This window comes from Vanessa atalanta, chromosome 10 (assembly GCF_905147765.1).
Source record: "Vanessa atalanta chromosome 10, ilVanAtal1.2, whole genome shotgun sequence".
In the NCBI taxonomy this organism is placed as follows: Eukaryota; Metazoa; Arthropoda; class Insecta; order Lepidoptera; family Nymphalidae; genus Vanessa; species Vanessa atalanta.
This window is the reverse complement of record NC_061880.1, coordinates 2,916,601-2,928,873: the sequence shown is the minus strand read 5'-3', so window position 1 is coordinate 2,928,873 and position 12,273 is coordinate 2,916,601.

Here is a 12,273-nt window from a genome sequence, read left to right as displayed (position 1 = left end):
ACATGTTACTATGTTTTATATAAACGAATGAAGTTTGCAAAAAAAAAAAATCACGAATCGCTACAAGAACTTTAATTTAAAAAAAAGAATAATATATTGTAATGATATTCAGTAACGAGAGTGGAAATGTGATAATAACACTCGTATATAACACGTAATAACTGCATTGAATAAAATTATTGGACGAAATAAAGGCAACCTGTTAAGATCCAATAAAGACTGTATAAGTACAGCCTCATGAATATCTCTTGAGTAGTTGGTCACCGCTTTCGCATAATAATCATGATTCGCGCAGCACGACTTTATAAGTTACCGAGAGAAAGACTGAAAGAAAATTGTGTCCCGGAATGAAGTCGTAAAATTGTGCATCATTATGGTCAACGTAGGCAACGAGGTTATAAGTTGGGAAACGGATAGAGGCGGGGAAGAGAGTTTCGTTTACAAAGGCAGTCGAGGCTTGTATTATAGGATGTATGGATGCGCGTCATCTCCGGAACTGTAGGCCATAACTCGCGCGTCGGGTGGCCGCTCCAGTGCCGATGAAAAGCGTTTTGTCGCCGGCTGCCGCTATGAATATTTACGAGTCCTGTTTAGAAACACGCCCCGTCCCGGTCAGACATGTCTGACACTTAACCCGGAATCGAACCACGTATACTTAGCGTACAATGACATAACAACATTTATATATAAAATTCTATCTTATTCTCATGTAGACTTGATCGATTTTAATCAGGTATCTTATCGGTACGTATTCGGTCACCTGAATTATTAATAGCGTTAATTTGACGCGTTTGTTTTATTTTTCTCATTAATTATAACCTATATGTAATCAGCACTAGTCATTTTTTTTATTCATAATTTATTAATGTCTCATTGGTAAAAATATCTTGGTATAAAATCTCTATTTAACGAATATGAAGTCGGGATGAGTATCTATTTTTCATAATACTCATAACCAGCTTTATATGAATTACGTTCGTAATGAATTAGAACTCGTTGTAAGCAGTACCAGTAAGATGTATCGAGTTGGTTAAAATGTCATGGCCCACTCCGATCCGATATGAAAGTTCATCACACTATGTTCATTACCAAATGTAATAACGATCCACATAACTACATCACTATGCGGACTGGTTTCCATTATGATACGGGACCGAACGTAATTTAAAACGATTTCGATTACTTGATTATTACGTTACTAGATCTGTCAATGTTATTTATAATATTATTGTCGATATATATAAAATAAAGTACATGTAAAATATAATGCAATTAAACTTTAATTAAATATGAAACGTTATTTTCATTATCCTAAGTGATGTTATTTATACGAAAGTGTGTCAGATCGATCATCAACCGATCATCATGATATTTTTCATGCAGTTGTCAGCGGTACAAAAATGACATCGGATTTCTAGCAGTTAACAATTAACGAAAACAATACGCGGGCGAAACCGCGGGTGGAATTTAGTTGTGACATAAATGAAACAGTCGCGTCATTTGTGCGTCGTGGAGAAGCTTTACAAGGCATTTTCTAGGTGAGTGGCCAATCAAAACGTTATTTGTCATATATCCGAGTCATTGTTAAGTGTTTGGTGGCGTGCTCGCACGGAATTAAAGCCGCATCGGCTTCTGAATGTCGATTTAATTGCTTGATAAGTCGAGCGCCCGCGCAGCTCTATTGAAAGATAATGACTTAAGATGTTGTGTAGCTTATTGAGATTTTATATAACCTCTCACGATATTTACACCAATAATTCTTGTTCAAATATTTAAGCTACTCTAGATTTATGATCTCAGCAATTTTCGCTAACATATTGGCAGCGAGTTGGACCACTAAGCAATAATCCTTACTAGTGATAAATTTAAATGGTCGGATCGGAGGAGTGGGCGCCTAAACACCACAAGAGCACATAAAACGACGAGTATGGTAATGTCAGAAGCTTAGTGTTCACTTTATTATTTTTCATCTGGCTGACAGGAGTACGACCTGGTTGAAAGCCGAGAGCTAAGACGGTGTTGTATAAGAGGCCTGTTTGTGATTTATATCCATTGTTATTCGCATTGCAATCAGCCGATCCGCACTTGTTTTATTTACATTATAAATTTTTAAATTACTTTTATCTTACACTAGTTGTTCTTTGCGACTTCGTTCGTATCGTTTCTTTTCCTAAAATCTTTTATCGTGTTCCTTATGTAGTTTAATGGTAAATTTTATTATATTTGATTTAGTGGTTTATCGTGACGCGGTAACGAAAGACCACTTATAATAAACAGAAATACTTTTGGCTTGTACTATTAGTTTGTTGCATATACAGATATATTATAGTGTTTTCTATTAGAGAAAAGTCTCACATTTAAAATGAATAATAACATAGTTAACAATATTAAATCTCACCATATAAACAAATAAATATACGCGTGTCGCGTGAATAGTCTAAATTTAAAGCAGATGAATCTGCGAAGTGCAGCTACAAATATATTTATCTCATATATTTAAACCTTCTATGAAACGTGCAGCATCTTATAATTTAATTAAGATAGCTTTACATATTCGAAAGTGCTCGAAAATGTACACTTGAATGAAATATATTTTGATTTAAGATAGTATTAGTTTTATTAACCGTTGTATTTTCTTTATTTTTTGTTTCTTACCTTAGAACTCTAAAACATTTGAACCGATTTTGATATTTTTTTTTTTTCGGAATGTTAACTTCGCCTTTGGTCATATTTTAATTTGAAGTTAATTAATTTTTTTTATTAAATATATAAAAATATTTTGTCGTTTTTCAAGTTATGTGTTACGAAAAAAACTTCTCGATTATTAGTATACATTTAATATCGATTTTTCGTATCGCTTTCATATCAGTTTGTTTTCTATTATTGATTCACGATGTCGTAATTATTAAGATAAAATTTGATTAAGTTATCATTCGTTTATCTGTTCAATTTGTATCGGACTATCGCGTCCATAATTTCGGTATGTTAATCAAAAGTTTTAATTTAAATAATTGATTAATCTTAATTTCATTTTATTCGAAAGCATGCATTTTTCTCTATAACTAATTAACTGTGACGAATTTTCATTAAAATTGTAACCATTATTAACCCAGTATAATTTATGGTTATTATAATAGGTATAAAATCAATAATAAATAATTAAGTGTCGAAATGTAATTGATGACGAGTATATTTGTATTTTGAATAAATTAGCATTATAATATATTCTTTTAATTTATTTGGCAAGCGAGTTTTTTTTTCTATTGATTTTAAATTATTTTTTTAGAGATAATTAAATGTCACTTTATCTTATATTAAGTATGTTTTAATATTTTAATTACTAAAAAGTTATGTAGTAAAATGATAGCTTGTATATATCCCAGTGCTAAGCCAAGGCCTCTCGTTTTGAGGAGAAGGTTTGGAGCTTAATCCATGACGTTACACGAACGGTGATTGGTGTATACACATGCGGCAGATTTACACACATCACATCATTAGTTCATAGTGTTTTGTTTCACCACTGAGAAGGGGCGAGTTTATTATATCTTTGGTTATAATTGTCGTTTTCTTACCAATGGTCCAGTCAGTCTCAATTACTATAAACTTAATTGGACTGTAGACCAAATTCTATTAAAATATTAAATATCCAAAGGCGTATTTAGACAAATAGTTGAATTACGACAGCCGTTGAGTGCTTTACGTGACGGAATTGAAGCAAATTTCGTCATGGATCGGCTGATATTTCAGCAGGCAGTAAATCCCTCCGGAGCGACGCAGCGATCGGATAAATCACGCGAGTGGGCGGATCGGCTCCCGGCAGTTCCCGCAGCAGCTACCGTTTACCTGCCTCTGATCATCTGATACTTAATTTAATGCTCCCAGCGAACAAGCCGTAAACGTACCGCAGATTTTACGCGACTTGTAATTTTAAAATTGATTTAAATCTGCATAAAAAATATTATATAATGCGAGTACTGGACGGTGTAATGCTTGGTTAATGTGTTATGTGCCGCGAGCTAAACTCATTTTGTGTTTAATTTTTTAACATTATAATCATTTTTATTAAATTCACATAACGGCTTGTATGATATTAAATTATATGTTGTTGTTTAGGTTAAGATTGTTTGAATTGTAGGTAATGTATATTATGGCAGTTATATCCAGCAGACTCTATGGTACCCGTGTATATACTAATTGTCGTGGCTGTTGAAGAGTAAAGAAGTTCACATGCTGCAGCACCATGTAACGGCGAGTTAGTTGTAACTAAGTAGTTTAGATAAAAATCTTGATTTATTTATTCTTAGGATAACAAACAGAAACGATAATAGTATTATAAATATATGTAACATTTAACCCACATAATAATTATATCTATTTTTATAGTACTGAACCAACTAAAACCTAAAACCTAAAATTTTGATTGTACTGCCTTGAAATAAAAACGTACAGGCAGATTAAACTCAAAGTAATAGAAAGATACACCTAAGGCACGGACAACACGTCAACACGTCTGACAAAGACGTCTATTTTTATCATGTCAACAGCCAACATTAAAAAAAAACTTGTATAAGAAGGAATACATATATGTATATGTGCTAACTTTTATAATCGTAGTTCATTCAAGTCTATTTCTAAAATAGATATAAAATTTATATTACAGTTATTGTTGGAAAAAACGTTTGTCAAAAAAGTTTTAGCAACGCGTAAAAGAAATGTTAGTAACAAAGTATGTTTGATAAAAAAATGTAGTTCATACAAAGATTTAGGGACCTGGACAATCCTTCCTCGGGTGACAAATCAAAATACAAATTGACTTCTATATGCACATAAAATGATCTTGATTCATCCCTTGCGATGGTTAAGTGAGTATATGTACGTTAAGCACGTACATGTCTTAAATTAGCATCGATAAATGACTTTACAATTCGTCATTAAGGGAGTGCCTATTCTAGGAATATTATGCCTATTTAAATAGAGGATTAGTTGTGTACAAGAAAAAGCTGATTTCGATGTAATTTAATTTTATTCTATAAGTACGATTACTTGTGTAGGTTGGGACAAGGTTAAAGGCAGTTATTAATACGATAACACGATATAAATATTTAAATTATTTCTTGTTAATAAATTACGATTTGCTAATTAAAACTTGAGAATCTAAAAACGTTTTAGGTTATGTTATTGAAATGTTACTTTCAATCAATAACTTTGGTCATGAACTATTTATGCCATTAGATGATTATAAAACTAAGTTGACGTAGTGATCTAAACTGTATTATTCCTCTTTAAATTGACAGGTCTTGACAATGTAGGATTAAATTATATCTCGCAAAACTTATCCTTTTATTTTATCACAGGAAGAGAACTAGCTTAAATATATTTTATTAAATCATGATCGATTTTTTAATTGAAATATAGTAGACTAAAAAATGCAAGTCTGTTAAGTACATAGGAGCCGAGATCACCCAATGGTTAGATCAACGCAATTTTAGCCGAAGATTGTGGGTTGAAACTCGGGCAATACCACTGATAGTTTATGATTGAGGTGAAATCTGCGCGTTTTCTATGATCCTCAAAGGTAAAGCCTTACTTACTACTTAGCCCAGTAGTGTGACATTTGAAATTTACTTTACTTTTTAAAGATGTTGGGCAAACATTAAAGTCTTAAGTTTATACAAACTTTAACAACTGATATTGAGATAAATACATACCAAATCACGTCCTTAGGTTAGACATTAGGTTCGTAAGTTTTAGGTATAAAAAAGTCTATGTCCTTCCAGGGGTTCAAGCTAGTTTCTTAACAAATTCCATTTAATGGTTTAGCGATGAAAGCGTAACAGGCAGACAGATAGACAGAGTTACTTTCGTATTTATAATATCAGAATAGGTAATTAGCTTTGTATTACGTCTTTGTCTAGAAACGATTACGCAATCCATGGGGAGCTATTTAAAAATAATCATTATAAGTGTGCCTATTCAAATAGTGCAAATTAAAAACCAATAAAATTCGATATTTTATGTATAGAGAATTACAGAGCAGAATGCGTCTATTAGTAGAATTTCTAGGTTATTTATTTTAAGATAGCTTAATAAGCAAGATTTAGTACTCGGAGTAAATAAGCTACTTTTACGATCTATAATAGTACTTTAATGTTACTGTAGACCTATTTAAATACCTTTTTTATCTCACGCGCCATCATAAATTGAAAATTGATGTAAGACAGCTTAATGCGTTCCCTAAGTAAAGCCTTCTTCGTATAAATAATTCAATTAGAATGAAAATTTATTGAGTTAAATTATAATAATTTATTAAAATATCTTGATAATGATAATTTTTTTACACGTTATCGTTTTGACCGTAAACTTTTCGATATAAATTAATAAATTTAGCTTGTAAGATATATTATTATTTTTTTTGAAAATTGCAATGAATTTTAAAATTATAAATATTCTTAATACAAACAAAGGCATATCATTAAATATACAATACTATATTTTGTAAAAAATAATTATTATCAATTACACTATAAAAGTACGGTTAACAATTTTATTTATTTTAAAGTAATATATAGTTTACTTTAATAATACACAATTTATTAACATTAAGCAAACTCAACTAAATATATACTTACGATATTATAATATCTTACCTTTATACCTTTCTAGATAATGACCGCGTGGAATGATGTCACGACTAACGGTCTTTTTTCCATAGTATTGCCCTCTCGATTCTTCAAGCGAAAAAAAATAAAACTTAAAGTTATCATTTAAAATAATAATATTTTAGATTAGTTTCTTAAAATATATTTAGTGTTATATAATAAATTAAACTATATAAAATTTAAAAATATAAAATCTGGACACAGTTCATTTATTTGAAGACCAAAAAAGTCTTATTGTTTTATTTTGTTTATGCTTAGAATTCTTAAATATTATATTCAATCTACGTTACAGACTTTTTTCTTACTACCCGTACAACAATGTCTGAATACTCGTTAGGAAATTGTTTTGATGTATTGCTATTTATTTCTCAAGTAAGAACCTTAAATTTTAAAACTGATTTAATAATTGAGTAAAATTTAGAGCATACTCATTATTGTATTTCTCAACCAAACCGCTGAAAAACTAATTGAATTATAAAGTTCAATATGTAAGTTATTCATTGAAAACAACTGATAGATCAAACATTTTAACGCAAATTTAACATTATTTATTTTGCATAGAAAACTATTTATTTTTGAATTTATTAATGTAATAATCTAAATAAAAATAATTTTAACTCCACTGATGACAGAAGGATATAGTTAAATTTTTGTTTGTATATAATTAGACCTCGACCTCCGTGGTCGAGTAGTGTGTACACCGGTTTTCATGGGTACGCTACTCTGAGGTCCCGGGTTCGATTCCCGGCCGAGTCGATGTAGAAAAAGTTCATTAATTTTCTATGTTGTCTTGGGTCTGGGTGTGTGTGGTACCGTCGTTACTTCTGATTTTCCATCACACAAGTGCTTTAGCTACTTACATTGGGATCAGAGTAATGTATGTGATATTGTCCAATATTTATTTTATTTATTTATTTAATTAGGCCCTTGATATTAATAAATATTTACTATTACAATACATTTGACATATTAACACTGGTACTTTGTAGTCTATGTCCGTCCAAAAACTATAATCGGTTAATTTTTTATATTTCATTAAGGCCTCTGTTAACTCTACATTTGCAAATCCATTTACAATTTATATTTAATATTCATAATTTATTTTCGAGGTTAACATAAACAGGCGCTTAAGGTTTCATTATATTACTCATTAATTAAATTACTGATATTATTATTAGATATGATATTTCAATAAAATTATTTTATGCACAAGATTTACTTATGAAAGCTTGCATAGCGTGTCGTGTGCAGTCGCGGCGCGCGTCCGTTATAAATCAGCAGCGCCGGCGCACGCTGCTCGCCGATTAATCGCACTACAGCTCTACACAAATCAAAATGTAAATGGATATAGTATGTTAAGTGCGCTCTGCCTAGTAATAATGATGTTAGCATTAGGCATATTAATTGGCTGGATAGCCACTATCTCTCGGTACCGGCCAACCTTGCACGCCACACCGTCTCCCGAAGCTATTTCTAATCTCTCATCATTAAGACGCAGATCGCATTTGTGCACGTATCGCTTTTGTTAATTTTCAATGTTATTTGTTTTATTAAACATATTAAAATTTATATTTTGAAATAAAATGTAATCGTACATTACTAACGATGCGATGCGAAGTGACAGGATCGAATTTAACCTCGAGATCGGCTAACGTCGTCCTGCCAATTTCAAAAGCACCGCTTCCTAAATACGGCATTAAACAGTATAAAAGCGTTGTAGCCGCGGAATCATTAAGGATCGAAAGGATATTGAAATGAATAACCGGATCCCTAATGAAGGCCGCAAAATCAAATCGGCATTGATTTCAGCCGGTACAATGTTTATATGCATTTAGCGTCATGCAAGACAGGCGCGGCGGGTGCACGGCCCGCCTGCCCGCCAGCCTTCTCGGACGCGGCGAATTTATACCTAGTAATAACGAACCCGGTTTGCATTTAATTGAATTACTTGCGATTTCTATGAATTTTTGATATAATTTATTAAGTAAGCAAGACATAGAGCAGATCGCAAATCTTTGTTTAATTATTTAATTGGTTTATATTGAGTTTAAACTTGATCATATTGTAATGAAGTACGTACCTACTCGATACAATATGAAGGTTACTTAAGGTACATGAGAAAATTATTTAACATAATTATATGTGCATGGAATGAAAGGGAATGATGAACAACTCAGTTATTGATATAATTAGCTCTCGCAGTAATATATGTATTTAGTCGTAAGAAAAATTAATATGTACATACTTGTAAACCCAATCGCTGTAATGGTTTGTACTTATATCGAAAATGATGTAATGTTGCCATCGTAAAGTTATTATTTGTAGTTAACTTATCGTTCTCAATTTATTTGGTAAATGGTTTCATGCAACAGGTGTTCACGAAAATACTTCCTATTATTATAGAGAGTCTATAATTTTGTTTATGTACATCGAAAACAAATTGAGAACAAGCTTAAGATTTAAAGGTTAGTCAATAATTCTGTACACAAATATTTCTCTTGTCATCCTCGAACTAATGAAGTGGTTGACCTCGGCCTTTCGATATTCGTTCAATGTGTACAACAAAAGAAAGCTTCGTAGCTAATAGCGACGCGCGACGGCCCTAGTGGACATGCAGCGGTCGCCACCAAGCAGCGGGTTCCAATGGGCCACTATTAAACTAATCACAGTGATAATTCAACATTTCGTGTGTACACACCGTATAATTTCAGCGATTTTTATTATGACCATGGGTGGTTTAATGTAACCGACGGCATTGATGTCTTAATTTTAGTTACATCAATGTTTATTGAATAGATACGTTTATCGTCGCTCATAATTAGGCTCTGAGCGACTCAATAATGAATAATAATATGTCAATCGAAACACAAAAATGCGGCATGGAGCCGCGTGTGTTAAAATTGATAACTAAATTTATATTGAGTATAATTATGTGGTAACTGAAAGATGTATTCAATTTAGTGAATATTATTGATGTTAATTAATAAAACTGTAGTTCTGTTGTTAATAAACAACAAGATACCAATAAACTTTTACTAGTTTTATGGATAAAATTACCTTACCTTTGATGAATTATTCCAAAGATTCATAAACCCGATCATGTGGTGTCCCGGTAAACTCAACCCGGTGACGATCTCTAGTAACTTATATCCCTAGGAATTATAGGAATCTATCGGAATATATTTCGAACCAATCCAATGTAAACGAAACATTTAAAATAGTAACTTTTGAAGTAAGAAAAATCAAGTATTTACAACTTTTCATATATTCTACAAACATATTTATCAAAATAAAGTTATTTTATTTTTTTACATTTAATTTAAATTAATTAATAAAAATAACAATAAAAACATATTTAGATATTTTTTTTACTGGCCCCTCGAAATTATTTGTTTCGACGTTAAAAGGTCGTATATAAATAGAAAAGTTTATTTTCGGCGCTAAATATTCCCGGCCAGACAGATACATTTAATTGATCGCTTCATTATTTCGCGGCCCAATCACTGCGTTTCAATTAAGACATTCTATTATTTTAATGGATAATTAAGAAATCTTCTAATTGATTGTATACATCTTTATAAACATGGAACGTAATTTTCTTTATTCAAATGAGTGGTCCTCTTAGTGGCTTCGACCGCGTGCTATTATTATTTTCTCGTGGCTTATTGGAATTTCGTGTTCATTAAACGACGCCGCGTTGATAGCTTATTTGAATAAACTTTAAAGGGATTTCGTATTTGACCAATGGCAACGATACTTTACGGTTGATTTATATCTGAACGTTAGAAGGGACATGAAGGCTTGATGGTATCGGTAGATTTTGTCGCCAGGAAATGATCGCGAGCGACCGCGCGGCTCGCCCGAGTGGTTTTATTGTTGTTGCGCGCCCGTCTCAGCGCCTGCGCGTCCATGTTCTATCGCCGATACGATGCGCCCGCGCCACCACACGGTTCACTTTAGAAACGCGATATTTTAGCGACAGCCTACATGATTAATTTATGGCCTCGAAACAATATTCCTGAACAGAGAGCCGACTTAGATCCGATTTAATGTGCAGATAAAATGATTTATAGGGTACATCTAAAGCAAATATGCTTGCAATACTTTTGGTATTTTTATCTTTATATCAATTTATCATAAATAAGTTCAATAACTCTAGCTACGAAGCATTCTGAATATTGTGTAATCTAAGTTCCTAATAACTGTCCCATTTTAACCTACCATAAAGTTATATAATAATAAATGCCATTAGTTTTATTAGCGTTTGTACATTAAAAAGTTCCTATAGTAAGCCGTTACTGGTTTCATTTGAAGTTTTCATAATATATAACATTTTTTACATATACTACTACTACTAACTGATGTTATTTCTAGTTATACATTTTTAGCACGATTTTATTTGCAAACTACACTGTTTGTTTTGTGTTTACATAGCTACTATACTTATCAATACTATTTTTTTTAAATCTAGAGTTCATTCACCTCGCCATTGCGATATCGAATATTCTATATATATAAATGTATGTTTCTAAAGTATAATAATGTTATAACCTTTTTAAACATTATTGAATTCGTAGCTATAAAATTGTTTCCGTAACGCGTTACATTTATTTACCGAAGTCTTTAAGTGAGTGTCAGTGAGATCAGATGTCCTATTATTTTTTTGTTTAATTTGTAATTTTCCCAGTAATTAAGACCAGCGTCGTCTGTTTCATGCAAATGAGACTATCCTCGATCATTAGTCCATACACGTTCTATTAGGGTTACTTTTCGTTAATTAATCCAGAGCTGATAAAATAAAAGTCGTTTCATTGTGATTAAAAATTATTGATAAATACAATACTTTTAATTTTATACAATATTATATGGAGAATTATATCACTTACTGTTAGTACAAAAAATAATAATACAAAGGCACATAAAAATATCAGTCAAAAGATGTTTTTTTTTTTTAAATCTATATTTTTATTGAGACTGTGTTTTGTTTAAGTTGGTTAGGCTTTATCGAAATATTATTTTAAAATCGGCGTTAGCTAACTCTTTTTCTGTATTCATCTAATCTTTCCTGTTAAAATATGTATGTATGTAATTCCCTTTTTTATAAAGAAATACCTACAAGCTAAAGTATAAAGTTATAAGTATGATAAAAAAATGACAATAAGGTCGAAATTTAAACGTAGTCATTATTTTAACATCGAGTCAATATTTTCAATGAACGCGGCACGTACCCCCAGTCAATGTTATCAATAAAAAGTTCCTATTCAATTTATCTTATCTTACGGTAGTATCGTGAGTAGTTTTCACAATGAACGACGTGCTGATATCTTCCAATTTCTAATCTGAATGATCCACCTAGTTAATTAACTTTCATATAGTGAAATGAGTCTACCGTTTGAGTGCACAGGGTCTATTATTGCTTGTTTAGCTATCAGAATTTTATTTTTAATTTAATAACTTAATAGTACGATAGGTATAGGAAGTCAATGATGCACGCGTTATCGGTCCAGCGATAACTACGTCTGCGTCCATGTGCGCCCAATCAAAGTACTTCATTAAAATCTTATCGACACTAGATAAATCACCTAACGACTGCGATCGATTATTTGGATAATTA